This window comes from Schistocerca nitens, chromosome 2, assembly GCF_023898315.1.
Source record: "Schistocerca nitens isolate TAMUIC-IGC-003100 chromosome 2, iqSchNite1.1, whole genome shotgun sequence".
Classification (NCBI taxonomy): Eukaryota; Metazoa; Arthropoda; class Insecta; order Orthoptera; family Acrididae; genus Schistocerca; species Schistocerca nitens.
In genome coordinates, this window is record NC_064615.1 from 311,335,358 (window position 1) to 311,362,017 (window position 26,660).

The 26,660-nt window shown below is 44.9% G+C and overlaps 1 protein-coding gene across 2 annotated transcripts in view; it reads left to right on the forward strand.

The window, feature by feature from the left end:
- The first annotated feature begins 394 nt into the window (after positions 1-394).
- LOC126234383 (sodium-independent sulfate anion transporter-like) overlaps positions 395-26,660 on the forward strand; it is a 337,508-nt gene continuing 311,242 nt past the window's right edge. Inside the window, exon 1 of one of the 2 annotated variants that reach the window (XM_049943069.1) lies at positions 395-500. The gene's annotated coding sequence lies outside the window, so the exon portion shown is untranslated. The remainder of the gene's footprint in view (positions 501-26,660) is intronic. The other variant, XM_049943070.1, reaches the window with a different exon arrangement.

The following is a 26,660-nucleotide window of genomic DNA, read 5'->3' on the forward strand; positions in this document are numbered from 1 at the left end:
TACTGGTCTGTCACACAGGTGTAATATATAAGAATTTTTCTGTTCGGTACGAAGTCGAACATCCTTTGAAAATCTAGCAAAACAAGATCTACCTTTCCGCATCTGGTAATGTCTACGAAGAAGTATTTCCTATAAGTTGCTCTTCTTAGAACCGTGCTGATGCTTTTCGAGAGTTAGGTTTTGTTTGAAGAAGCGTGTGATTCGTACCAGTTGCTTCTTTAAAATATTTGCATGGTAATTATCGCATTCTTCGTGCGTTATCGCTTCAAGGAAACTCGCATTTCGGAAGAAAAATTCGCTGGGAGGGGGATTCCCAGGCAGTGCCGGCGGAGCGCTGGCAGGCGGCAGCGGAGTTGGCAGCCCTGCGGCGCGACGTGCAGAGCTGCGCACCGCCAGTGCCCCGCCAGCCGTCGAACGGACCGGCAGCTTCCAGTGGCTCAGCAGCCTCGCCGTCGTCGAACACGAGGCTCTCTGCACCCGGGGCGCGAGCCAGCCAACAGGTGGGTGCACCAGCTACTGTCGCACGGCGCTGCCGCTACACGCGAAAGGCAGAAAAGCACTCTCTCACAGCTACTGGACTCGACTTCGTATTTCCACCGGTTTCCTGCCGACTTCGTTGCTTTTCCCATATTGCTGTTGCTCTTTCAGCTGCGCCCTGCTCGGTGAGTTCCATTTTAATTGAAGCGTCTGTGAGAACAACGTGGGAGTCATAACTTGAACTATAAAACCAATGTGATGAAAACTTTTTATGTTGGCTCTGAAACCGGCTTTACAGTTTCGCTGCTTCACATATAATTAATTCTTTCACCTCTGGCAACGTTTGTTAATGTGAAAAATGCCGAGTAGAGCCGTGGTTCGCAATTATGTTAAACTGTAGGCCCACCTATAATTGGTTAGGTGAGTCAGTTTAGAGTTATACAACCTCTAATAGGACCATGCCTAGTAAAGAGTTGGGGGGTTCAAACCAATCTTCGAGTTAATGACAACTTTACTTAAAGAGCGGCTTCATGAGGACTGCGGCATACTAATAAAATGGCTCTTTGCGTCAATCATTTATTTATCATATCTTAGACGTTTCGATGGTTCACACGCTCATCTTCAGGTGCAAGTTTAAGTGTCCACATTATTGGTATTAGAGCGCACCACAGATTTCGTTCCAAAGCAGAGAATCAAGTGAAAACAGGGTTAGCTTTCGTCTTTTGAGGTAAACCAAGTAGAGGCTGCATACGGCTACTAGTCGTGTGTGCTCTTCACTGCACTTGACGTGTTGCTGTCTTTCTTTACTATACAGTACCGACAAAAAGTAGCATTATGAAGCCTCTGTTTGGTGCCACCTTACCTCATAATACGAAACACAACCAGTTTTTTCGCGTGACCTGCTGCTTTTGAAAGACGTCTGTGCCCCACACTAATAGCAAGAAGATGATGATGAAGATGATGAAGATGATGATGTAAACCACGGAAACACGTAGTGATATAAGTGACTTTCTCGAGTAACTGTTTCGCTGTGTTCACCACTATACAGATTAACTTTAAACTGTGAGTCTCAATTATCTTGTGCGCCTTCATTATCACAAATGCGAAGGCGAAGCAAAGAGATAAAAACAAACGATTTAAACATTTAAACGAAGCAGTTATTTTCGACTTCATTTTGTTGGAGTAAAGCTATTACCGCTACACTGCGATAAAGTGTTCTCGGTTGATTTGCCGCTTCCAGTTCGTATAAAACACCAAGCTTTCAACAACAGCCTCTGTTGTTATTGTCAGAGGCTAAGTGAGACGTAACACCTGAAAACGACCATAGAGGCTATTGGTGAGAGCTTGTAATCTTAAATGAATCTTAGGCGGCAAGCCAACAGAGCACTTTTCACCCGAGGACACTGTCACGAAACACACCGTAGCCGTACCGCATCAGCCGTTCTGTCTGTGTGGCTAATCTTCTCAACACTCTTGGTTTGTGGTAATTAATTCTCAGAGATGGTGTGTAGTCAGTCTGTCTAGAAATGTACTGTCGTCCCGAAATAAATTTTTACAGTATACAAGGGTTTTTATAGAAAAGCAGAAGTTTTTAATCTGGCTTACGTTTTCCACCTTTTGACTCTTCGTAAAAAATCTCCTTTCTCCTTTTCTGTCAGTTGTTTCAACACTTTCATGAAATATCATCGGGGAAATAATTTTATTCTTCAAAATAAAATCTAATCCTTGTAGGTTTTGGCGTCTTATTTCTTTAGCACGTAATTATTGTTTCACACACAGTCCTGGACGACGTCAGCATATATTTTTTTCTTTTATTTGTCCGATTTTGGTATTAGTAGGGGATGTCGAACCTGATGATAATCCTTGGATCGAAACTGATTGCTCAATAAAGAAATTTTACCACCAGCTGTTGGCGGTAAATCATACGTTCTTAAAATAAAATGTTTACTTTTTTCTATTATTTTATATTTAGCAGAAAATTTTATAGCTCTTCCTATTTTCCAGTTACGAAGGTAGCTATCAACAAAATTTGTCTGTAATCTTTTTCTGGCAGTTAACTGTCCTCAATTTTTATTTCCTTCCATGATCTTTGAATCACATAGCTAAATTATTTCTCAGCCACAGTATGTCACGTAAGAAACATGAAAACATCAACAATGATCAATATTTTTACTCCAACTGCTTCGCTTCGAATTCAGCAAGCGTTCGGTTGTTAATAAGGAGAAAGTCGGGGTCAGTCAAAACGGGGAACACATGCAGATCTCATTCACAGCTCAGTCGAGGACAATGAGAGATTCCATTGCAGTGTACCCAATAACGCAAACGAGTTTCTGGTTAAATGTAACATTAAAAAGCGATATGCAAATACGACGACCAGTTTGGTACGAGGAAGAGTGCAGATGTTCCTTTCGTCAATACTGAAACACATATCATGACGCGTTTCTCTTTCTAGATGGAATATATTAAGATTATTATCTGCATTTTTTCAAGCCACGTATGATACGCAGCAAGCCAGGCACAAATTCTTAGCGAAAAAGCCTCGTTCTGTGTTCAAGTAGCTTAACAACAACAAAGTGCGCGGAAGTCTTCGGTAACCTTCGCCTTGGAACATGATTTCATGTTCGAGGTCAACCGGTATTAATGTTAAACTTCCGAGCCGGTGCGGTTCATTTGCACGTGTCGCAGATGGTGCAGTTTCTCCAAACTGGCACACCATTAAAGTACAGCATCACTAGCATCAAAAAGAATTTCTACTATTAAATATGTGTAAATGGTATTATGGAAGGTGTAGTGCTCCTTAGCTTGGGATTATGCAGCCAGTCTCCAGTCGAGATTGCTTACAGGGTATATACACTGCCTGGTAAAAGAAATAAAGCACCCAGAAGACGTGGTCAGCTGTCATTGTAACTTCGTACACGTACACACCATTAGCGTGTAGATAAATGATTAGAGCTGCAGTTCCCCGTGAAAGGTAGAACCGCGACCAGAGTGCATAAGAGTTGTTCGTGTTTAGTTTAGTACGTGGCCTGGTAGGATATATAAGGGATATGCATTGCCTCAGATGTTGAGTGACCACTGCAGGGCACGGAGATCTCGCGAACTCGTGTGAGACAGCATTATCAGCAGATAACAGCGTTTGAGTAGAGCCTAATTATGGCTCTCTATTTGGCCGCATGGTCGGATCGTGCATTGTCTAGATTTGTATGGCATTCGGATGTGTCAGTGGCCTGATTTTGTACTGAATGGGAACGTGATGGAAGGCATACTCGTCAAGGTTCCGGCCGACTGCAACGGAGGATCGCCAAGCACATAGTAACCGATTCACATCTGCTCTTGCGATCAGAGAACAAGAAATGGAGTCCCTTCAACATTATATGTCAAACCGCACCATTGATCGGAGACTAGCAGCAGTCCGGCTAAGAAATTAGCGTCCCACGCATAGGCTGCCGTTAACAAAACAAAACAAACGGCTGCTTTTGTAGTGGTGCTGCCATCAGGAACGATGCTATGCATTACGTACAACGAAGACTCGTGGTTGTACACAACCCCAAGTTCCCAATCTTCCGATGTTTTGGAGGCACAGCGGTGTTACTCCTGGCGTCCTGTTATGGAGAGCTATTGGATATGGCTTCAGGTCACGGCTGGTAGTGATTGAGTAAATCTGACGGTCCAACGGTGAGTCACGCATCTCCTGTGTCCTCATGTGTTATCTCTGTTGCGACTGTAGCGTGCTGCCATTTTTTAGGAGGACAATGCTGGTCTGCACATGGCACGTGTCTGTATGAACTGTCTGCGTGAACATGAGGCACTCCCGCGGCCAACGAGATTCCCAGATCTGTTCCAATAGGACTTGGGCGGGACCAACTCGGACATCAAGTTCGTCCCAGAGTCAGTATCCAGTTTATCAAGAACCAGTTGTAACAGTTGTGGGTCAGGAGAGATCTTATTGCTAAGACCTTTGTAAAATTGACACGATTTCGTAAGCATCGAAGGAACAAAAAAAAAAAGCTTCAAATGGCTCTGAGCACTATGGGACTTAACTTCTGCTGTCATCAGTCCCCTAGAACTTAGAACTACTTAAACCTAACTAACCTAAGGACATCACACACATCCATGCCCGAGGCAGGATTCGTACTTGCGACCGTAGCGGTCGCGCGGTTCCAGACTGTAGCGCCTAGAACCCCTCGGCCACCTCGGCCGGCATCGAAGGAACATCAGACACCCTCTCAACCTGCGAAGTTTCTTTTCGTCTTTTGGTTTCCTCCACTCCTCTTGGGTGCTTCACTTTTTATTTGTCAGGCAGTGTGGGAGCTACACCAAACAGAACCAACAGGTGATACTGGACGTGTATTAAGATTACCAGCAGGAATGCTCACAGGTTAGTTTGACGAGAGAGTGTGACGGTAATCCTGTCCTGCGAAGGTCTGTCTATAAATTTTCACGAATCAATTTAGGTATATGCTGCTCCCCCTCCCCCCCCCCCCCCACCCCGCTACTTCGCACACACACTTATCTTTTCCCCAAACGCACGATTAAATCACAGCGTGAGCAGAGGCATTTAGGCAGTCTTTCTCCCGCGCTCCGTGTGCGAGTGGGGTGGTATGCAACAGTAGCATGTGACGCACTTCACAGTGGTTTGCAGTGGATATAAATATAGAAAAAGATCTGTTAAGCGACTTATTACTGCTATATGCTTGGAGTTTCCAAATCGTAAACTTCCGTTGGATACGTATTGGGTTTCTGCGGGATATCGAGTAGGTGTCATTTCAAATAGTAGAAACACGTGATCAGAAACCAGCAAAAACAAACATATACACGGTCCAGAAACACTGATCTGCCCACTTGTCAAAAGCCTGAATATCCACCTCTTGCAGGGCGGACATGCAGAAAGACAGTCAATGGCCGGCCGGGGTGGCCGAGCGGTTCTAGGCGCTACAGTCTGGAACCGAGCGACGGCTACGGTCGCAGGTTCGAATCCTGCCTCGGGTATGGATGCGTGTGATGTCTTTAGATTAGTTAGGTTTAAGTAGTTCTAAGTTCTAGGGGACTGATGACCTTAGAAGTTAAGTCCCATAGTGCTCAGAGCCATTTGAACCATTTTTTTGACAGTCAATGAGGTTTGGCAAGATACCAACAGGGAAGTGGAACTACGCCGACTCCATTGCCGTAGCCAGGCTGCGGTAGGTTTCTTGGCTGAGGACCAATGGCGCTAACAGCCTGATCGAGGTGGTCCCGCTAATTTCGTCTAAATCCGAGGAGTTTGGTGGCCAGGCGAGTACGGTAAACTCAACCTGGTGATCTCAGAACCACGGACGTACTCTACGAGCTGTGACACGCTGCATTGTCCTGTTGGTAGATATCATCGTGCAGAGGAAGAAACAAAATGCATGTAGGGATGGACATGATCCCCAAGGATAGATACGTACTTGAGTTGACCCACTGTGCCTTCTGGAGTGACGAGATCACCAAGGGAACCCCACGAAAAATTACCCAGACCAGAACGCTCCCTCCTCCTGCCTGGTCCCTTACGACGATTGTTGCAGGGCCAACGGCCATCTGTCCGATGCAGCATAAAACATGATCCATTTGAAAAGGCCACCTGTCGCCACACAGTGGACATACGGTTGCGGTATTTGCATCGAAATTCCAGCCATCGTTACCGATGAACAGCAGTCAGCATGGGTGAACGTAACAGGCGCCTGCTGTGGAGCCCATAAGCAGCAACATTCGCTGAAAGGTCGTTGAGGAGACGATATTGGTAGCCTCTTGTTTCATCTGGGTGGTCAGCTGTTCAACAGTTGCACTTCTATTTGTCCGTAGCATCTATACAGCCATCGTTTACCGTTGTCATCTATGGTCCATGGTGCACCACCGTTGCCCCGGCGCAGATTTTGGATAGCACCATTTTGTTTAGCACGGTATACTTGAACAACAGCAGCACCCGAAAGCCAATAATCATGCCCTTCTGGAAGTTTTTGGGGAAGGAGACCAGACAGCGAGGTCATCGGTCTCATCGGATTAGGGAAGGACGGGGAAGGAAGTCGGCCGTGCCCTTTGAAAGGAACCATCCCGGCATTTGCCTGGAGCGATTTAGGGAAATCACGGAAAACCTAAATCTGGATTGCCGGACGCGGGATTGAACCGTCGTCCTCCCGAATGCGAGTCCAGTGTCTAACCACTGCGCCACTACGACAACTACTGAAGTCCTTTTCCACGTCCACCCGTGCCCCCTCCCCGTCACGCTTTATATACGTCTCAAGCTCCCAATGCTAGTGCTGCCACTTGCCGTCTGCGTATATTCATTGTACTTTGACGTCGATCGTAGTTGGTAGTCACATTATTTGACTGTACCGTGTAAAACAGTGTTAGTCCCTCGTGCCAGTGCATTACTACAGGTCGGCCGCTGTGGCCGAGCGGTTCTAGGCGCTTCAGTCCGAAACCGCGCTGCTACTACGGTCGCAGGTTCGAATCCTGCCTCGGGCATGGATGTGTGTGATGTCCTTACGTTATTTAGGTTTAAGTTTAAAATGTTCAAATGTGTGTGAAATCCTATGGGACTTAACTGCTAAGGTGATCAGTCCCTAACCTTACACACTACTTAACCTAAATTATCCTAAGGAGAAACACACACACCAGTGCCCGAGGGAGGACTCGAACCTCTGCCGGGAGCAGCCGTAGGTTTAAGTAGTTATAAATCTAGGGTACTGATGACCTCAGATGTTAAGTCCCATAGTGCTTAGAGCCATTTGAACCATTTCAACCATCTTGTTCTCCCGAGATGAAAGACAGCAAATGTATCAGGACGACCGAGAATGAGATGGAAGGATAATACCATGGGAGACATACCGATACTCTGTCTGAGAGATGAAGATGCAGATGACAGGAAAGTGTGGAAGGCTGGAGTGAGTGAGGCCAAGGACCGGCTGCGGTTTGTGTGACCAGTTTAAGTAAGTGTGTGTAAGTCATTTGGTTGTATCAACGTTATATAGAATCCTGAAGCACTAAAACTATTACCTTATATTTTCTCTATTTCTTACTATGCCAGTCTCGAAACATTTTGGACAGAAGAGGTATTTTTATTTTCCTATTTATTTCGAAAGTCGTATATCAATCCTCTTTTCCATCTTATTGTACATTACTCTGGTCAGCAACCTGGAATCATGAACTGTCAACTCGACTGTGCTATAATTCTCACATTTATCTGCCCTTGATATCATCAGATTATGTGGATTGCATTCTGAAAGTTCGATGGCTTGTGTCTGGTCTCATAGATTCTACGTACTAGGTTGAATAATTGTTCTGTAGAAATGTTATCTCCTTCCACCTTCTATGATCGCATGCCTTTGAAAGCCTTCTCGAAGTTCATGCTAATAACGGATCGTCTGTGTCTTTCAAATCGACAGTTATTTCTTTTGCTACCATGCCCCATGCCAGCAGCCAGTCCCCCCGCCATTCGAGTCCCTGGCTATACTGTTTCCACCCATTCATTCTCTTCTCTGCTTTTGACAGAGGAACTGCTTCTTTACTCTTATCACCGATATTTTTGCTAATTGTGACCTGTATATATACCGAATCCTTCAGAGGACCCTTCCCCTTTAAATTTCTTCAGACTTTTTCTACAGCCATTTCTCTTTAGCTTCCTTGCAGTTCCTGTTGATTTAACTTCTGGGTGACATACTGTTGTATTACTAAAAATTTGTGTATTTTCTTCTGTCGTCGATTAGATAAAATATTTCTTCGGTTACCCAAAATTCCTTCGTTTTATCTTCCTTGTCTCTATGTTTGGTGGTCCAGTTCAGGTGACTTGCATCTAGACGTGCCATTCCCTTCTCATGATAGGCCTAAGTAACTGTTGCGTCGTTCAGTATCGCAGTATCTACAGTTTCAGCACTTCGAATGCATATCATCAGTGCTCAGTGCCACAGTATCCCACTTCCCCGTGATTTACTATCTGCAAAAAGTTATTCTGGGGCTAAGACACCCCTAGCATTCCCACTGATGGAGCGGTGGCGAGAAATGAGAATCGCGTGGAGCAATATCATAGAAATTTGATGCACTAACCCGAAAGACTGACCGTTGATGTGAGACACTCCTAGGTGTCGTAATGGTGAAGTTCGGAGAGCGGGGTGATCACATATGGAAGTAATAGAGAACGAGTGATGTTAGTGGCGAATTTTCGAATTAATAGTTTTCGTGCTCGAATGGCTGACTGATGGCACTATTGTTCACATTTCACTCCTAGATGTAGGGATGGCTTTAGAGGTGGAAAGGTGAACGACAAATAAAATTAAACAAAAACGATAAATATTAGTGCCGAATCCACAGTTTTTGGCGTCGGTGGTCTAATTGCTAACTCTCTTGACCACTTTAAATACCAATTTTAGTCAAAAAGAACAATTTAGAACCTTCTGGAAAGTCTTGGAAGCATTTTCTCACCCCTTATTGTTGTGCGAAACCATTCTTGTTGCTATAAACAAACATGTTGCCTTGTTAATTCCAAGCGTTGTGTTGAAGTGATGTTATACTGAATTTGTAATAGTCTTCATCGTCTAATTTATACAGGGTGTTACAAAAAGGTACGGCCAAACTTTCAGGAAACATTCCTCACACACAAAGACAGAAAATATGTTATGTGGACATGTGTCCGGAAACGCTTACTTTCCATGTTAGAGCTCATTTTATTACTTCTCTTCAAATCACATTAATCATGGCATGGAAACACACAGTGACAGAACGTACCAGCGTGACTTCAAACACTTTGTTACAGGAAATGTTCAAAATGTCCTCTGTTAGCGAGGATACATCCACCCACCCTCCGTCGCATGGAATCCCTGATGCGTTGATGCAGCCCTGGAGAATGGCGTATTGTATCACAGCCGTCCACAATACGAGCACGAAGAGTCTTTACATTTGGTACCGGGGTTGCGTAGACAAGAGCTTTCAAATGCCCCCACAAATGAAAGTCAAGAGGGTTGAGGTCAGGAGAGCGTGGAGGCCGTGGAATTGGTCCGCCTCTACCAATCCATCGGTCACCGAATCTGTTGTTGAGAAGCGTACGAACACTTCGACTGAAATGTGCAGAAGCTCCATCGTGCATGAACCACATGTATGCCTTGTAAAGGCACATGTTCTAGCAGCACATGTAGAGTATCCCGTATGAAATCATGATAACGTGCTCCATTGAGCGTAGGTGGAAGAACATGGTGCCCAATCAAGACATCAACAACAATGCCTCCCCAAACCTTCACAGAATATCTGTGTTGATGACGTGATTGCACAATTGCGTGCGGATTCTCGTCAGCCCACACATGTTGATTGTGAAAATTTACAATTTGATCACGTTGGAATGAAGCCTCATCCGTAAAGAGAACATTTGCACTGAAACGAGGATTGACACATTGTTGGATGAACCATCCACAGAAGTGCACCCGTGGAGGCCAATCAGCTGCTGATAGTGCCTGCACACGCTGTACATGGTACGGAAACAACTGGTTCTCCCGTAGCACTCTCCATACAGTGACGTGGTCAACGTTACCTTGTACAGCAACAACTTCTCTGACGCTGACATTAGGGTTGTCGTCAACTGCACGAAGAATTGCCTCGTCCATTGCATGTGTCCTCGTCGTTCTAGGTCTTCCCCAGTCGCGAGTCATAGGCTGGAATGTTCCGTGCTCCCTAAGACGCCGATCAATTGCTTCGAACGTCTTCCTGTCGGGACACCTTCGTTCTGGAAATCTGTCTCGATACAAACGTACCGCGCCACGGCTATTGCCCCGTGCTAATCCATACATCAAATGGGCATCTGCCAACTCCGCATTTGTAAACATTGCACTGACTGCAAAACCACGTTCGTGACGAACACTAACCTGTTGATGCTACGTACTGATGTGCTTGATGCTAGTACTGTAGAGCAATGAGTCGCATATCAACACAAGCACCGAAGTGAATCGAGGAAGTACAGTACATACTGACGAAACTAAAATGAGCTCTAACATGGAAGTTAAGCGTTTCCGGACACAGCGCCACATAACATCTTTTCTTTATTTGTGTGTGAGGAATGTTTCCTGAAAGTTTGGCCGTACCTTTTTGTAACACCCTGTATACTGTACGATAATTTCAATGAAGTAACTCTGATATTACATTACAGAAACATTTGATTCCACTCCATATCAAATAAAAGACTGAGATAGCCGTATTGTCCAGTTATTTCTATCTAATCCCAGTGCTATAAAACGCTGACAGCCTAACTACGGTAATACACGCCTAGAGATGAAATTAAAATTCAGAAAAAACTGTACGTCGAAGGTTGCGTGTAGCTAATTTACTGGCAGTAAACGTTATGTTAAAGTAAACTTTGTTCCGACGCAATACAACGAAGTCATGTGTATATGGAAGATGAAGGTCGTAGAGGACTGAACGCGCCGTAAACCCGACTACGTGTTGCGGAGTTTGACGTCGCGACAGAATGACAGGCGCGTCGTCCGCATGGCCGTGACAAGCCCGACTCTCATCTCGTCTCTTGGCTTAGCTTTGGAGAACTGCTGTTTGTGCACCTCTGTGTATCTTTACTGTCCGCCAGCAACCGCTGACGGGATCTCAGATCCATTGAATTTCCTGTACTGTTACATCTGAAGCTATGAAAAAGAATCACGTGTCTTGCTGGATAGCTGAGTCGGTAAGAGCTTTAACCTCGAAAGCCAGTCCGTACCAGGAAGTCGTGAAATAGCGTACTAACAAGGGAACCTCCCAATCGCACCCCCCTCAGATTTAGTTATAACTTGGCACAGTGGATAGGCCATGAACAACTGAACACAGATCAATCGAAAAAACAGGAAGAAGTTGTGTGGAACTATGAAAAAATAAGCAAAATATACACTCAGTAGTCCATGTCCAAGATAGGCAACATCAAGGATATTGCAAGCTCAGGAGCGTCGTGGTCCCGTCGGTAGAGTGAGCAGCTGCGGAATGAGAGGTCCTTGGTTCAAGTCTTCCCTCAAGTGAAAAGTTTACTTTCTTTATTTTCGCAAAGTTATGATCTGTCCGTTCGTTCATTGGCGTCTCTGTTCACTGTAATAAGTTTAGCGTCTGTGTTTTGCGACCGCATCGCAAAACCGTGCGATTAGTAGACGAAAGGACGTGCCTCTCCAATGGGAGCCGAAAACATTTGATCGCAAGGTCATAGGTCAACCGATTCCTCCACAGGAAAACACGTCTGATATATTCTGTACGACACTGGCGACGGCATGTGCGTCACATGACAGGAATATGTTGTCGACCCACCTAACTTGTACACTTGGCCAATAGGTAAAAATATTCTTCTACCTTGCCCGATTTAGGTTTTTTTGTGGATGTGATAATCACTCCCAAAAAAGTGATGAAAACATAAGCGTTTGTCACATAAACCGAAAATAAAAAGTTAAACTTTTCACCCGATGGAAGGCTTGAACAAAGGACCTCCCCTTCCGCCGCTGCTCACGCTAACCACAGACCACGGCACTACTGAGCTTGCTTTTTCCTTGTTGTTGCCTATGTTGCAGATGGACTACTCAGTTTGTATATTTTGCTTATTTTTTCATAGTTCCACACAACTTCTTCCTGTTTTCTCGATTGATCTGTGTTTAGTTTTTCAAGGCCTATCCACTGTGCCAACTCATAACTAAATCTGAGGGGGGTGCGATGGGGAGGTTCCCTTGTAAGTGTCGTTGTAGAGTGAAAGATTCATCACGAAAAGGAATTTACACCTCATTCCTTTCCGTTGTAAAGGATCGCTAAAGGCCTCCGTCATGAGTATTTCCATTGTGTTATCCCCTCTTCTTTCTACTTCCAGGCACGCGCTAATCACTGTATTCATTCTGCAACCAGCAATGAATGTCTACCACGAAACGCCCTTTCATTAAATCGGTCACCGAGATACACGTTTTTCGCAATGCTTTCTGTCCACCTGTTTTTCACTAAAATTTCACTATGAGATCATCACACTACCAACATATGGAGTAAGCAGATTAAGCTACAGCTACACGGGAGCTGTGAAGAAAGGTTGTTATTTTTCGTACTACTTTCGTATCTTACCATTAGGCCCCTTCTCAGAACGCTGCGATCCTGATTTCTTCGTTACAACTTTCATAAAATGAAACCGGTCTCATTTTGGTGTAAAACAGTAGCACGCTCCTCCACATGATAGAATCTTACAAACCAAGCATCACCAGCATGTTATAATGGCGATGCAAAAGGATGCCAAGCTATGAGATTATGAGATTTTTAATTATCTACTACCAGTAATTTGGCTATTCTCACTGCAGTGACCACTTTTGTAACTATATTGACGTATCATACTCCGCATCAAAAAAATGGCTCTGAGCACTATGCGACTTAACTTCTGAGGTCATCAGTCGCCTAGAACTTAGAACTAATTAAACCTAACTAACCTAAGGACATCACACACATCCATCCCCAAGTCAGGATTCGAACCTGCGACCGGTGCGGTAGCTCGATTCCAGACTGTAGCGCCTAGAACCGCACGGCCACTCCGGCCGGCTACTCCGCATCGACCAACGATATAAAGCCTTTACCACTTTTACCTACACGACCCTAGACGACCACAAGTTGCGCCACATCCATTCTATTCACAGCGCAATGTACAGTAAACGCAACCTTGCAACTTTCACTAACAGGGAGTGTTGTGACTACCAATCTGCCAATGGAAAAGGCTCGTTTGTAACAAGGTCTTAGGCATGTTACATGGCGCTAAACGACGGTATATTACAGCACGGTAGCACCCCGTGCGTTCGGATAGTAAAGAGGCTGTAAAAGTACTTTGCATACAGAGGTACTAGTTTTATATTTAAAAAAACAAACATTTGCGCTGTTTTAACAATGAACAACTATCTTTGGTTACCGGTGTGAGAACATACGACCGTTTTTTTGATAAGACACCACAGAATGCGGAGAATTTCCTAGTATGTTAAATGTTGTTGCATGCTACATCACCTCGACGGACCGAGAGTATGCAATTACTCGATATATTCCCAGCGACCGACGCTGCTTTCGGCGATATTTACATATCATTATCGAAGGAGGAAGTCCAGTGGTACCACACTGAATTCATATTCGAGAAGAAATGTGTTGGAATACTGGGTCTATCATTCCTGTCGGTGTTCTCCTGAGTATCACAAAGCGACTTCTAGAATCGTTTCTTCAGCAGCGTCAGGTTCGATTCTCTCTTATACTGGACGACCTAGTCTTCTAATGATGCCACTTTCTACCGGACATTAATTCATCACTAGAAGAAACAGATTTGGAGACGTCTTCTGGGAAATAGTGATCTCGTTTTACTTTTGTGGTGTACATGCATACACCTACTCATGTCCCACCTAAGTAAATGTAGGGGTCCTAGTCAATACATATCGTTAAATATTAGTAGAAATGTTTTTATTTAAAACAGCTTATCCACACTTACATAATGACCAGTAGCCTTCCGAAAATTAGTTTCTTACGTGTATTTAAAAAATAATGAATTAGCAATATCAATAATTTAATAAAATTTGCCTGGGTAATCAAGAGTGCTACCATCAGTACCCGAAAACTCCGTTTTAATTTTCCTTACACGTGTCTAGTCAAAGATCTCCGCCCTCCTTCTTTCATTACTAACATCACTTGTTCTGCGCAGTCCTGTCTTGATTTCCCAATCCATTTTCTGTCCTTCACCAATGAACCTGTCCAATCTTGTTAGGTGTGCATACTACTTCAGCCTTCATTTCTTTATACCTTTAAACGTCTTCATCTATTCACATTATATTCCTTTATTTCTACGTTAATCTTCAACTGTGTTTTTGAAATTCGACAACTTCTCTTCATAAAATCATTTTACCCAGCTACTAATCTTCGTCTGTTTTTCTGATACATTGCCCTTAGATATGATGTACTACGTACATACAGGACCGGCGGTAGGTTTCCGTTTATATCTCCTGTAAGCATATCAAAGAATCCCCCATCTTTGAGGACCTTGGGCTTTGGACACACCTGTATCTCCTTTCTTTGAATTCAGATTCTTTCCGAGACTAATCTTAATCAACTACCTATACCATACAATGAAATAATCCCGACCTTTCAGCTATAAATGAAATACTTTAGCAAGTAAGGAGCTGGAGTGGTAAGGTGCCAGAGTACAAAAACATTACACGTCACCCGGAAAAAGACCTTATTTAACAAGTTATAGAAGTTATTTTCCTTTTAAACGTGGTAAATTTAGCAGTGCGAAATGCACGTCAAATAATAAGTAAAATACAGAAAAAGACTGAATATTTACCGATTGAGAAATGGTCAGTTGAGATTTGACAGACTGACAGAACGAAAAAAAGCGTAGTATGTAATTTTGGACAGATAAAAGATGTCGGTTAAACCATGCTTCAAAGAGAAATTCATCAGCTATCACTTGACACCTCGAAGCCCAGCAAATCAAAACAACCAATGGGCGATTATAAATTAATGTGAAATATAAGCTTCACTGAAATACTACTCGAACCCTAGCTTGGATACAAATAACTAAAGCTACATGAATAACTGGGGTGAAAGGAATAGAAAGGAAACGGGACAGGAAAAAGGTACGAAGAAAATATTGAGTAACAGCCGACCAGGACATTGCGGCAATGCATCCACGAGAGTTGAAAATTTGTGTCAGGCCGGAGCTCGAACATGGTCAAAATGGGTCAAATGGCTCTGAGCACTATGGGACTCAACTGCTGTGGTCATAAGTCCCCTAGAACTTAGAACTACTTAAACCTAACTAACCTAAGGACAGCACACAACACCCAGCCATCACGAGGCAGAGAAAATCCATTACCCCGCCGGGAAGGGAATCCAGGAACCCGGGCGTGGGAAGCGGGAACGCTACCGCACGACCACGAGATGCGGGCGGCTCGAACATGGTTGCGCCACATCTCTACCACTGTTGCTTTAACAGCATGGACCATAAGGGCACGCTTTCCGTCGGGCTCAAATTCCTAACCTCCCACTCGCCGCGCTGCGACTTCTGCCTATTCACCCCCTACTCGCAGAGTTCTGATTCCCATAAGAGCTCGGACGTTGGTCGTGCATACGCAGTGAAACTTTTTCATCAGACAGCCGTCGCGCCTAGAGAAGTATGGTTATGAGTGGAGTCTACCTTGTCGGACATCCCCGACAAAACAGACACTACTCATACCTATAACTCAAGCTAGTTTTAATATATACTGTATATACACCCTCGCTCAAAGTCCGTCAACTGCACATACGGTTCACGTACACGCTGTCGCGGCATGCTACCAGTGTTAAAGACTGCGATGGAGCTCCGTATGCCACGGCAAACTGGCTGACACTGACGGCGGCGGTGCACAAATGCTGCGCAGCTAGCGCCATTCGACGGCCAACACCGCGGTTCCTGGTGTGTCCGCTGTGCCGTGCGTGTGATCATTGCTTGTACAGCCCTCTCGCAGTGTCCGGAGCAAGTATGGTGGGTCTGACACACCGGTGTCAATGTGTTCTTTTTTCCATTTCCAGGAATATATATATATATATATATATATATATATATATATATATATATATATATATATATATATATATATATAGAGTGTTTCAAAAATGACCGGTATATTTGAAACGGCAATAAAAACTAAACGAGCAGCGATAGAAATACACCGTTTGTTGCAATATGCTTGGGACAACAGTACATTTTCAGGCGGACAAACTTTCGAAATTACAGTAGTTACAATTTTCAACAACAGATGGCGCTGCAAGTGATGTGAAAGATATAGAAGACAACGCAGTCTGTGGGTGCGCCATTCTGTACGTCGTCTTTCTGCTGTAATCGTGTGCTGTTCACAACGTGCAAGTGTGCTGTAGACAACATGGTTTATTCCTTAGAACAGAGGACTTTTCTGGTGTTGGAATTCCACCGCCTAGAACACAGTGTTGTTGCAACAAGACGAAGTTTTCAACGGAGGTTTAATGTAACCAAAGGACCGGAAAGCGATACAATAAAGGATCTGTTTGAAAAATTTCAACGGACTGGGAACGTGACGGATGAACGTGCTGGAAAGGTAGGGCAACCGCGTACGGCAACCACAGAGGGCAACGCGCAGCTAGTGCAGCAGGTGATCCAACAGCGGCCTCGGGTTTCCGTTCGCCGTGTTGCAGCTGCGGTCCAAATGACGCCAACGTCCACGTATCGTCTCATGCGCCAGAGTTTACACCTCTATCCATACAAAATTCAAACGCGGCAACCCCTCAGCGCCGCTACCATTGCTGCACGAGAGACATTCGCTAACGATATAGTGCACAGGATTGATGACGGCGATATGCATGTGGGCAGCATTTGGTTTACTGACGAAGCTTATTTTTACCTGGACGGCTTCGTCAATAAACAGAACTGGCGCATATGGGGAACCGAAAAGCCCCATGTTGCAGTCCCATCGTCCCTGCATCCTCAAAAAGTACTGGTCTGGGCCGCCATTTCTTCCAAAGGAATCATTTGCCCGTTTTTCAGATCCGAAACGATTACTGCATCACGCTATCTGGACATTCTTCGTGAATTTGTGGCGGTACAAACTGACTTAGACGACACTGCGAACACCTCGTGGTTTATGCAAGATGGTGCCCGGCCACATCGCACGGCCGACGTCTTTAATTTCCTGAATGAATATTTCGATGATCGTGTGATTGCTTTGGGCTATCCGAAACATACAGGAGGCGGCGTGGATTGGCGTCCCTATTCGCCAGACATGAACCCCTGTGACTTCTTTCTGTGGGGACACTTGAAAGACCAGGTGTACCGCCAGAATCCAGAAACAATTGAACAGCTGAAGCAGTACATCTCATCTGTATGTGAAGCCATTCCGCCAGACACGTTGTCAAAGGTTTCGGGTAATTTCATTCAGAGACTACGCCATATTATTGCTACGCATGGTGGATATGTGGAAAATATCGTACTATAGAGTTTCCCAGATCGCAGCGCCATCGTTGAAAATTGTAACTACTGTAATTTCGAAAGTTTGTCTGCCTGAAAATGTACTGTTGTCCCAAGCATGTTGCAACAAACGGTGTATTTCTATCGCTGCTCGTTTAGTTTTTATTGCCGTTTCAAATATACCGGTCATTTTTGAAACACCCTGTATGTGTGTGTGTGTGTGTGTGTGTGTGTTTGTGTGGACGTTTTGTTGAAATTTACTTATACCTGCTTTTATAAAACTAGCTTGAGTTACATGTATGAGTAGTATGTGTTCTGTCGATATATATACGGATCGTGTGGTAGATGCATATTCCATGTGCCGCATTGAAACTTGCTTTGGGCCTGCAGCGGCTTGGACACTCTTGGTCTACACACTATTTGCTCACCAAACAAGTCCAACCAGAGCCGATGACCACAGCTCAGTAATCCCTCTTTCCAACTGAATAATCCCATTGTAACAAATAGCAGATGAAGTTCCAAGCCTTCTTCCACCAAATCCGAGCGACATGCTTTTCGGACATGTTAGTATAACAGACAATCATGCAGCCGCTCCAAATGATAATCAATCTTGGCAAATGCTCATATTGTCCCTGTCCCACAATACTGCCAACACTTGTCCTTAAATGGCCGTCCTCCAGCTGTCGACGGTAAATGCCTGGGAGCGAGCCCACACGCTCCGCCGTTAAGTTGGCTCGGCAGAGCGCTGCATGACCTCTGGCGGGACGCGAAGGAGGAGGTTGCTTCGTTACACAGGCAAAGAGATTACATCGCTCTTTCGATACGGTAACAAAGTCACACACGGAGCGATAACGTACACCAACTGAAGGTTCCGACTCTGCTCTTTCCCGTCTAACTGCAGATCCACCCATCTCCTACATCCTACGTATTTTTCTTCCTCGTTTTACATAACTCGGATCATTTTCTTCTCTCCAGTACCCTCTATATATTTACTGAAGCGCCAAAGAAACTGGTATAGCCATGCATATTCAAACGCAGAGATATGTAAACAGGCAGAATACGGCGCTGCGGTCGGGAACGCCTATAAAAGACAAGTGTCTGGCGCAGTTGTTAGATCGGTTATTATAGCTACAACGGCAGGTTATTAAGATTTATGTGAGTTTAAACGCGGTGTTATAGTCGGCGCACGAGCGATGGGACACAGCATTCTGACATTGCAATGAAGTGGGGACTTTCCCGCATGAACATTTCACGAGTGTACCATGTATATCAGAAATCCGGTAAAACACAATATCTCCGACGTCGCTGCGGCCGGAAAAAGATTCTGCAAGAGCGGGACCAACGACGACTGAAGGGAATCGTTCAACGTGACAGAAGTGCAACCCTTCTGCAAATTCCTGCAGATTTCAATTCTGGGCCATCAGCAAGTGTCCACACGTGAACCATTGAATGAAATCATGGATATGGGCTTTTGGAGCCGGAGGCTCACTTGTGTACCCTAGATGACTTCACGACACAAAGCTTTACTCCTCGCCTGGGCCCGTCGATGCCGACATTGGACTGTTGATGACTGGAAACATGTTGTCTGATCGGACGAGTCTCATCTCAAATTGTATAGAGCGGATGGACGTGTACGGGTATGGAGACAACCTCATGGATCCATGGAGCCCGCATGTCACCAGGGGACTTGTCAAGCTGGTGGAGGCTCTGTAATGGTATGGGGCGTCTGGAGTTGGAGTGATATGGAACCCCTGATACGTCTAGATACGACTCTGACAGGTGACACGTGCGTAAGCATTCTTTCTGATCACCTGCATCCATTCATGGCCATTGTGCATTCCCACGGACTCGGGCAATTAATTGCTACAGAGTGGCTCCAGGAACACTCTTCTGAGTTTTAACACTTCCGCTGACCAACAAATTCTCCAGACATGAACATTAGTGAGCATATCTGGGATGCCTTGAAACGTGCTGTTCAGAAGAGATCTCCACCCCCTCGTACTCTTACGGTTTTATGGACAGACCTGCAGGATTCGAAGTGTCAGTTCCCTCCAACACTACTTCAGACGTAAGGCGAGTCCATATCTCATCATGTTGCAACACTTCTGCGTGCTCGTGGGGGTCCTACACGATATTCGGCAGGTCTACCTGTTTCTTTGGCTCTTCAATGTGCATTCTTTATCTACAGTTACAGTAGGATACCCGACCATACAATCACCAGTGAGCAGAATACATCATCACCATCACGTTATATAATGATTTATCACCCTAATTTTTGTTTTGTTCCTTTTATTTGTAAACTAACCGAGTGTTGCACGGATGTGTATTTATTCTAATCTCCTTTAATCCATCCCTCTCTGTCCATCTCCTCATTTTCCCTCTATCTGTCTCCACCTACCCCTCTATCTCCTTCTCACGTGCTCCTCCCTTTCTCTCCCCATCGCCTCCTCCCTCCTCTCTCCGTAGCCACCCAGACCGACCGTCGTCTTGTGTCGAATCGCGAGTATGAATTTGGCGCACCGTTGCACAACGGTGGTTTTCGACAAACATGCCGCCCCATACACATTTTTCATTCTCTGATGGGCATCTACCAGTGTTTGCCTTCGGCAGCCAAGTAAAGAATAACAGCATGTTGATCCTATTTACAAGCATTTAATAATAAAGTCGCCTTAGTTCAAGTTTCCGCATTTACCGTACGCACGTCGAAAAGAGACGAAAGCCACACTAACCTCTCGCCTACATGTCGGTGCTTATATACCCGCATCGGAGTCGCGGTACGTTGCATGTACGGTGGAACAACACCCTCAACCGGAAAATTTTTGACCACCAGTTATAATTTGCAACTAAATAATGCGGCAAAATTATAACCACACCTGTTCATCTTCAAGCTCCTTTCCAGGTAGTCCGCCGATTAACTGGATTCGTTACCACGGCATGATAGCCGCCGGCAGCTGGTGACGATGTAGTTCATCCTGCCGCCGGTTACTTTACGGCCCATTCTGCCCGCGGCGCCAGCGAATCATTAGCGAAACAAGCGCAAAAGGCGTGGCGCCTTACGGCCCAACGCGCTCACGAAATTGGGTTGCGAATACTGTAGCTGGCTTTAGGCAGCAGCGGCGCAGCGACTACACGGCGTCTGTCAGGTGAAAGTGAGACCATCCTGGCGCCGCACTGCCTGTCCCGGGAGGCGACAGGGGGCAACAGAGAGCCCACGAGCTGGACACTTTTGTGCATACCATTGTCAGTGACTGGTCTAGTCGCGGATGCCAACCGCAACAGTGAAATACTGCATCGCGTTGAAGAGCCTGTGATCGTGTTATGTTCACAAAGCGGACACGAAGGTTGGCAAGGGAAGAAGAAGCTCAGAAAGATTTTGTAAAGGACTGTAGTACTTCCATATATTTTAGGGTCCGCCCCGATAACTGGTCAGCGTGACGGATTGCCGTCGTACGGGTCGGGGTTCGATTCTCGGGTGGGTCGGGGATTTTCTCCGCTCAGGGACTGGGTGTTGTCTTCATCATCATTTCATCCCCATCGGGCGCGCAGGTCGTCCAATGTGGCGTCGAATGTAATAAGACCTGCACCAAGGCGGCCGGACCTGCCCCGTAAGGGGCCTCCCGGCCACTGACGCCAAACGCTGATTTCCATTTCCATATATTTTGGGGCACCCAAAGGAAACGCGATCTACTTTTCCACAAGACTAGAAAGTTACCTCTACGACGAGCAGCCTGTGAAAATGTTTACGGACAGAAGCTTCCTGGCTAAATCTGAGTTTGGCTATTGATGAGGCGAGGTGACTTGCCATTGAATGCGTGTGGGATTTTCGTGGAATACGTGATTATTATGTTCTTCTTGCTTTTTGTATCTCGGTGTTTCTTCCACTTCCTGTTGATTTCTTTCCTGCCTCCATTTAGTTCGTATCATTAATCGGTACCTGAGATTGCATTGCCCTGGCGCAGCATTTTCTTTAGCTAATCGATCCCCATGTTTTTTAATAGTTTTCCCACAGTGTAATTCTGAAATTCGTCAGCCGAATTTTGGACCGATTCGTTTCCATCGACTAAAATGTGGAAGAATTGGGGAAATGACTGACATATGTAGCTAAATGGCACGTTTGTCCCACTCCTTTCTGTCATTAATAGATAACAGTAGTTATAGAAAACAGCTAGCAGCTTTCATAGGCCCATCGGTTTGCGAAAGATGTGAGAGACGAGATGTAATGGTCTGTGTGCCAGAGAAGGCAAGAGGCTTTATTTGCAGGAGTTGGTATGGACTTGTTTTGCGTGCGCCTTGAGATTTGGCGGGATGTGCTCTGCCCGAGAAAAATGGACTCACACTCGTTGGCGCTGGTTAGGTCAAGACCTTCTGGCTAAGTTGTTCTACTGTACTGGGGTTCAAAGATGTTAGGATGTTAGGCTAGTTGGGCGTAATTGACGATTTTCTAGTCTCTTCTGCATCCAGTTTGCTTAATCAGTGCTTAATGTTATTTTTAGATGTTTCGCGGTTTTTATTTCTTTAAATTGGTCGATGTGTGTTTGTAATTACAACTACGTGTGGTCCCTTCTTCGATATAAATTGTTTCGATAGTGTTTTCTAACAGTTCTTATGATTCACATCTGTCATTTTTCCATAATCAAGCAAGCTTTCTTTGTGTATGATTCCGTGTGGTGCTGGACGGGGTTTCATGTCGCTCGGGATGTTAAATGATACGTAGGTCACCAACAGTCTTCTTTTCTTAAAATGAATTGGTTACACTCTTATCTAATTTTATTCCGGTCTTTCGTGTAATTTCTTAAGATTTACCAAGTTCTCTTTGTCAAACAACGCACATGTTACGAGATAGATCTGAGAATGTCGAGTGGCCATTGGATAGGGCTCCACTGCGCTCCTTTTAATTTTAAACCCTAATTAGTTAGTGCTACAAGAGAATTCACGGTCGTTCTCGAGCAGAATTGACGTTATTTCACTGGCGCTCCTTTATGAGTTCAGTCACGTGGGGCGTGTACGAAGGCTGCTAGCCAAACTGATGTATGTAGTGCACCCTTGTGTCTCCTGCACGTTTCCGTCACCCATGAAGTACGATAAGATCAGTCATTTCCTCACTGACATGTTAGATGATGGGGCATTAACGATACTTTCATCAGCCACGTCATTACGTCACACACATTCACATGCACGGGTGATTAGTTTGAGTTATTGTAGAAATGATGTTTCCTTGTGTTCAGTGAATATAGGACTTTAAAAAATTATGTTTATATGTATGCGCGTGGATTCATACACATAAATATTGAATCTTCACCTCTGCTCTTTGATTAAAAGCTTTATGATAACGTTCCCGTTTATTCAACAGATCCTAATGAACAAATTGAATGTTCATACAGGAGGACTCCATATTCTTGTACTATAGGGCCCATAACCTAACTAAATATTGTATCCCAATTCTGTACGTGAATAGCGGTCAAACGGGCCCATGAACGTTTGAAATGATATTTAAATCAAAACCCTTAGCTGTCGACAGGCGTTGATACACATCAACGGGGTCAGTTGAAAATGTGTGCCCTGACCGTGACTCGAAAACGGGCTCTCCTGCTTACATGGCAGACGCTCTTTCTATCTGAGCCACCGGGAGCACAAGGGATAGCGCGACTGCAGGGATTTATCCCTTGCACGCTCCCCGTGAGACCCACATCCCCAACTTAGTGTCCACACACTACATTCGTAGTGCCCCTCCCCATTACACTCATTACTCGCGGCAGACAATCTTACCGAGTCCCGTAAGAGTTCGGGTAATGCGTGTGTATCCGCCCAGAAGAAGAAGGTCAATGGCCGGTTAGCCTTAACTATATGAAGATGGTATCTGTTCTTTCGGAGATGTCCGAAAGAACAGGTACCATCTTCATACATGAACGTTTGTGTAGCCCGCTTTTTTCCCGCCTCTTGTAATTTCACTCAAAGGAAATTAACGGTTTGGCCTTCTTCTCGCATTAATTCTAGCACTCAAAAATGGTTTCTCTGTCCAACAGCTGTCTGCTATATTTCGGAGGTTGCTTTAAAATACAACGTCGTTAGTAGTACTTGTAGCGTACGAATATTAATGGAGCAAGCATTCAGGTGCGGAAAACAGAGAGTTTTTGTCGCCAACGAACTTGGCTCCAAAAGTCATGTGCTTATGGTGTGGTGTAAAGTCTTTTCGTAAGCTCTTTGCGGATTCTGAATGTCATTGCATTGTTAATACATATTCCGTTCGAAAGTACCATGGATATTGTACATGCGTTTCATAGGAATCTTAATAATCTGCATTCGATATCTGGAATCAACTTGGCTTAAAGCTTTGAGGAGCTAAATGAAAGGCTATTTTGCTTTATCGCGACAAGTATCAAACGTTCGATGTTGCTATTTATTTCGTTATAGGAAAAGGAGGGAGAGCCACCTCTATTTTTAGGTTTTACGTTGCATTTAATGGTATTTCCAAGGCTCTGTATTGATAAACTATGCAATGGTGGCATTAGGAAATGGATTCCTACTACGCCAAAGTAATGTGTCCATTATGGTGAATAGAATCTGACAAAGTTGGAAAGACTCAACAGACCCCAGAAATTGGCCAACCAGCCAATGTCCTTCAATAGCGAGTCGCCAAGTATGGGCAGAAGGACAACAACAAGAGGAAGACGGACAACGCAGAAAAAAAACCCGAATAACAAGTACGAACGAGTACCCAAGAGTGAGAACCTAAGATGAAGTAAAACATAACGACAAAACAACGATGTGTAGTGACATCGATACAAGAGTGCAACGAAATCAGAATGTAGACACAGTCGCTGCGGTGCTAACGTTACAGTTGGCCGGCAAGATGGGAGTGCTGCAGAGGCGAGGTCCACGAGAGAGGCAGGCTGTGTCGCATACGTCACAGCACTCGACTCTGCAGGTCTTTTACGAGTGTCAGCAGCCGTCTCCGGCGGGAAGCGAGTAACTGTTTAAGATGAGTTTCATAATTATTGATTACGTGTTTAAACTCACACAAGTTCTCGATAGCACACGACAAAATTAAGACCTTTAGTTAGTACCTTTTCAATTACATGTTAACTTCCCGTAGGCCCTGCACGGATCCGAGTGTTCGCGAAGTGTGGCGGCAAGCCCACTGGTGTGACATCACAAGCTCGTTGCAGGGCCTGTATATCTCGTTGAGGCTGTGCAGAGGCGAGGCTACCTCTCGCAGATTTAGCAGTGTCATCGACCGGCCGTTGCCCTGTTCCATGCTCTCCGGAGAGCTTTCAAAATCGCCGTGCCTGGACACCAGTTCCCAAAACAGGCCACAATTGTGGCGGTGACATGCATAAATTTACCGATTTTTCACCCACAGATGTATTTTTAGGGACGATATTCTTCCGTATTTACTTTTCGGTACACATGTTTAATCTTCGTTCATTCTCAGTGGAACTAAAATAATAATCGCACATTAGTCCGTCCCCGGTAGCTGAGTGGTCAGCGCGACAGAATGTCAATCCTAAGGGCCTAGTCGGCACGGTAGCTCAGCGTGTTCCGTCAGAGAGCTGGTTGGCCTCTGTAATAAAAAACTGAGTGGAAGGATCAACAAACGAACTTTAACGGAAGTCATGTGACGTCCGCAACGATGAAACCCAACGATAAAAAAAAGGGCCCGGGTTCGATTCCCGGCTGGGTTGGAGATTTTCTCCGCTCAGGGAATGGGTGTTGTGTTGTTCTCATCATCATAACTTCATCCCCGTGCAAGTCGCCGAAGTGGCGTTAGATCGAAAGACTTGCACCAGGCGAACAGTCTACCCGACGGGAGGCCCTAGATACACGACATTTTATTTTATTTATCGCACATTCTCATTTTCTAGCTCTACAGTTTGCTACTGTGAGTACGTTACAATAAGCACAATGAGTCGGAGATGTGTATAATCCGGAATTAGTAACTTAGTCATACATGGGGTGATTCTTATTAACGCTTAAAAACCTCAGTAGGTACATAGATGATGCTGAGACAAGTAATTTTATAAAGGAAACATGGGGCCTCAAATGTGAGGTTATACCCCAGAAATGGATGACAATTGTTGAACCTGTGACGTCACGTCCACAATAGGAAGGGTATTTTCGAGCGTGTGCATGAAGGTATGATTGAGCTATGCAATACTTGCATTCAAGCAAACGGTGCAAATTTCGGAACCCTTTGTAAATGTGATCTATTGGAAATGTTGAAATTACAAGTGTCGTCCTCGCTGTAACCAAGCAAAAGCTGTTCTTATTTTGATTATTTCGTTTTAATCGGTCTTTTTTATTTATTTTAGTAATAATAGTAAAGAAACGGTAGATTAGTGACTGGTAATGACGCAATTCAAAAGCTTATACTCATTTACTTGTGACGCAGTACGCTTGGTTTTGTTGGATGGTACTTTGCAATAAACCAGCGGATTCTGCGAGACCAATGAATAAATTAGTAAATTAATAGCTCAATGCAAACACATAACTGTCTCAGCATTGAAAAAAATACTGTCTGCTAGACTCGAACCCTGAAACCCCCGCGCTAAATAAGCGCACGTAGGCCCGGAGCCACACGTGAATACTGGACTGGGGTTGGGATGATCAGCTGCGACAGACCTTTAGGCTCAACCGCTGCGTGTGCCGCGAGGTACGTCATCTGATGACGTCACGTGTTCAACATTTGTCGTCCACTTTTGCGGTATTTGGGGCGCTATGTATATTATATTCAATTACCGTCATCTATGTCGCTTCGGAGGTTTTTAAACGTTAATAAGAATCGCCCTGTATGTACTAATGAGCCAAAATCCCGTCCACCGCGAGACTGAATGCCGGCTGCTGCGGTTGTGGGTACGTGACGCAATAAAGGAAGTATCTAAGCAGAACACAGACGAATGAGCTATGAGCTAGCTACGAGACGGCATCAAAAAGGGAAATCCACAGGCGTAAGTGACTTTGACAAAGAGCAGATTGTTATGGGAAAGCGCCTGGGGACGAGCATCCCGGACACGACGAAGGTGGTCGGTTATTGTGTTAGTAATCGAAGCCACCATGGCATCTGTCGACTGTGTGAACATAACTGCGGACTTTCATGCTTGGCGTCTTCTCAGATGGCGATGGCACGTTCCAGGAAGATGTCCGTGTCACAAAGCGAAAATCGTGCTACGTGGCCTGAGAAGTATGATAGTCAACTCACGTTGATTTATTGGCCACCGAATTCAACGAGTAAGTATGTGGTTGT